The sequence below is a fragment of the Elaeis guineensis genome, chromosome 8 (assembly GCF_000442705.2).
Source record: "Elaeis guineensis isolate ETL-2024a chromosome 8, EG11, whole genome shotgun sequence".
Classification (NCBI taxonomy): Eukaryota; Viridiplantae; Streptophyta; class Magnoliopsida; order Arecales; family Arecaceae; genus Elaeis; species Elaeis guineensis.
This window is the reverse complement of record NC_026000.2, coordinates 10,813,408-10,817,646: the sequence shown is the minus strand read 5'-3', so window position 1 is coordinate 10,817,646 and position 4,239 is coordinate 10,813,408.

The window sequence follows — 4,239 nt, the reverse complement described above, 5'->3', positions numbered from 1 at the left end:
CATGTTACGCGCTAAAGAGATCAGGTTGGTTCGTCAGCCAAAAAAAAAAAAAAAAAAGCCTTCCTTAAAGCTGAAGTTGCACCCCCTTTCACACTGTTCCAGAGTCGGTGAACTCTCTCGGACCACGGGCCATGACCACCACCGAACCAATTAGCCCGAAAACTTATGTAAGTTATTTGGGACTCGTTTCATTCGCGGGCAGAGGAGAAAAGTGTGAGTACCAATAAAAAAGTTAAAAAATATCATATATTTGATCGGAGGTTTCAAAAGGAGAAAGATAGAAAAAATATGTATTTATGAGAATAATTTTTTTATATTTTATAGAAAAAAAATCTATATAGGATATGAAAAAGCCACTCTCCCACAATCTAGAAATTATGATGATTTTTTTAAAACAAAAATGCCCTTAAGCCAAAATAAAATATTTTTAATAGTTGTTTTTAATAGTTTGTTTCAAACTATTAAAAATTATCATAATATAAAAAAAGTTACAGTAATATTAACATAAAGATATATTAATAATTTTAAAAAATATCATAATATAAAAAAATTACCTAACTATTAAAAATTATTAGAACTCCAAATATTGAACCCAATACATATTTTTGATATCTATTTTGAAATATTATAAAATATTTTTAGATTTAAAAATATTTGAAAATAGTTTTAAACATTATGCACATGAGGTTTTATGGGTATTTTATGAAATTTTTTAAAAATATAATATACATTCTATATACTTTTAAAGAACGTAGATGCCAACCAGATATAAGTCTTTATGGAAAGTGTATTCTTTATGATATTTTTTAATGTTCAATGTGAACGGTACTTCTCGGATATCACGTACTAGATATTATTTTTTTTAAAAAAATAATAAAATAAAAAAAAAATCATGGCTCAAAAAGTTTTTGATTTGATAATGCCCAGTAAAGCCTCTCGGTGACTGAATGAACCAAGCGTGAGTTGTAGCCAGTGTTCGCCCTCCTTTCAAAACAAATATACTTGTTTTTTTTAATTTTTTCCTTTTGTATCTTTGTGTCCAGAATGGCCCAAAAAGCCAATCCGTTCGGCGTACTCTGAGTTGGGTCCATGATGTTAAAGCTTTTTTTTTTCTATTTGTTCCTCTATGGTTAGCTCTACATATCTCCCAGTCCAAGAGTTCTTTTATTGTTGGGCATGTGAAGGTGGGGCAAAGTTTTAGGTGGGGTGGGCATCCAGTCACAAAAGGACAAGACGCTGCAACTGCATAGTGATTTCAATGTGCGCAATTCCTGAGGAGTACTGATTTGAATAATTGGAAGAGGGCTCGGGGAACGAGATCTGATGCAGAGCCGTTGTACATTCCCAGGCTTGCAATGGGTTGGCTAAGGCATCATGCGATAAGGAAGCAACCAATAAGGCAGAGAGTGGAACCAAATCTGTTCTAAAATTTTGGTGCTATAATTGAGCCTCTAAGTGGAGTTTCTCTGGTGGATTCTTGCTACAGAGTTCTTTCAATCGTTTGGAATCAGGGAATATTTGGATGGATTTTTTTTTAAAATTTTGGTAAAGAAATATTTGGATGGCATTTAATAGTTAATTGTCAGAGGATGTTCCATGTTTATGGTGGAAACTAAAACGGGTTGGAATCTTGACAATGGGGAAAAATATTTGGATACTCATTTACAATATGCAGATTACAATAACATGTATTCGATAATTTCTTCATAAAATTTTCATCTTGCACAATATTTCATCAACCATGTAATGTTTATCCAATTGTCACACATTTGTATTCTGTGATTTTGATGGTGATATTGATTTCAATTGACATATCGGCCATTTAAAGTGTAAATAAACCAAGCTGCTATTTGTGAACAATATATGCTCATCCAATAATAAATATTCTTGAGCTTGCTTGGTCAGAAAATAAGAAATGTTCAAATTTTATTTAGAAAATGACCCTAATGGAGTGAAAACTAATTGTTTTGGGCTTGCAAACAAATAAAATCTTATGCCTCATGTTCAACTTGCCAAGTCTTGTATACCTTTCGACAAAGTAACCAGGTTGTCTATGGGTTATCGAAGGAAGGGCTTCAACCATCATGGCCTAAATTGTGGCATAAGCATTGTTTTCTTATCTTTTCAAGCTTGTCATGTAGACGCCGATGCTGTTTTATTTCAAACGATGGTTAGAATGTGATCCTCTTTATTATTCTAGCAAAAACAAAAAAAAAATTTGATAATAAACTTAATTAACAAATTAATCAAGCATGAACATTTGTTGTTAAGCCAGAGTAGCTTTGTACTTGCCTTGACTTGTCTGCACCCTAGTAATAGTCACTTACTGATAATGCACAAATATTTACATGACCAATTTCCATTATCTTGACTGACTCAGACTGATATATTTTTGAAGTTTTTGATTGATATCATGCTAATATTTACATGACCAATTAATGTATATAAATTCAATCTATATTTAATCTGGGTCAAAATTTCAAATCCAATCTTAACTCATTTCCATTCCGACCAACCACATTGTGTTCAAGAATATTCCATTGAACAATGAGGATTTTTTTGGTTGAAACCACAAAAATAATAGCTCAAACACAAATTAGTTCATAATCACTATATTTTTGCTGTGATGTGTACATGTTTCAAATCTTCGAAACATCTCGGCCGTTTGATTGTTCATTCTGATGGCACTTTGAACTTTTAAAGATCATTGCTCCAGATTGCTTGTTGCCAGCCAAAGAAAGAAAGAAGAAAGGGGAAAAAAGCCACCACTTCAAGTAGCCCTTCCACCAAGCTAATTAGTACTCAATAGCGCTCTTGCTTAAGGCGCTCCGGGAGGCCTTGCCTCTTCTTTGCTTTTACTTGATCCAACTAGTTAGCTTTCACCGAGCTGTAGAGTCTCCAATTTACATATATGCGCATAAAAATCTCCATTAGGCCACATACTTTATACTTGATCGAGTGGGTAGAGTATAATATTGGTCCAGTGTTTGTGCCTCTCTCCAAAGATTTTGCTCCTGGAAGAATTCCAAGATTCAAATCCACGAGGTGGTTGATTATTATTATATTTATTTTAAATAAAATATTTTCTAGTATCATGAGTGATGTATGAATGATGAATGAAAGCTTATTGCTAACGTTCATTCCATCAACAAATCTACCCTGATAAAAGGTCCACCATGTGGATGGGTTGGGTAGGTGGTCAGGTTAAGAGCTGGCTCAAGTTCGAATTGACCGGACACAAACCTCACTCAACCCAACCCAATAATTAACTTAACTATCCAAAAAACTGACTTGACTCCAAAATTTTAGACCCTAATAACTTCAGGTTACGTGTGATCGGGTTGGTAGGTTGGGATTCCAGTTGGTGTGAATTGAATTGAGATCCTATAATTCATAGAATACAGGCTAGAGGTTTAGGATTGGCTCAGGTTTCAGAGCCTGTTGTAGATATTTGTGACTTGGTCTGTGAATTGTGATGGGTCAGGTTAACTAAACTTTTAGCTTGAATGCAATCGTACTTGAAATTGGCCTATGAATTTCCAGGGCAAGCCCAATATAAGTAGACCACATGCTAGCCCAACTTAATCCAAAGCAGAGCACTTGGTCTCATTGTCCATAAGGATCTGTGAAATCTGGTGGAAGGCATATCATTTATGTGCTTCTACTGGGGGAAAAAAGAATAAATCCAATCAGCTTGGATGAGTTTTGTGTCAGTTTAGATGATCTTCCCGGTTATATTGTTGCCATCAACAGAAAATTCTACCATCAACTCTCCTAAGTTCTGAAAACGTTGTTGTGAATTGATTGATTATTCAACTGTGTTCGGATTGCATCTTTTGCGAAAGAATGATTCATCTTCTTTTGTGACATCAATCATTGGATCGTGCAATGGCCACTTTGAGATCTGTGTAAATGGATGAAGGAAAAGTTCTGGGTTCTTTGAGATGTGCATGATCCACAATCCAGTGGTTGACATTGTGAAAGAAGATCGATCATTTTTTTGCACAAAAGATACAACCTGAACCCTTGAACAGAAGTACGGGAATGATCTTATCTTTTGGTACTATCCCACAGAGTAAGTCCTGGCTGATAAACCATAATATTGGCAAGGCATAAGAATGATATCGGCTAATAGATTAAGTCTAGGTCTTCCAGGACCACTTAGCCCCTTTCCGAACGTTGCACCTATTATATTTATTATATTACCACCAGTTTAATTCAACAGAGTAAGGGATGCTG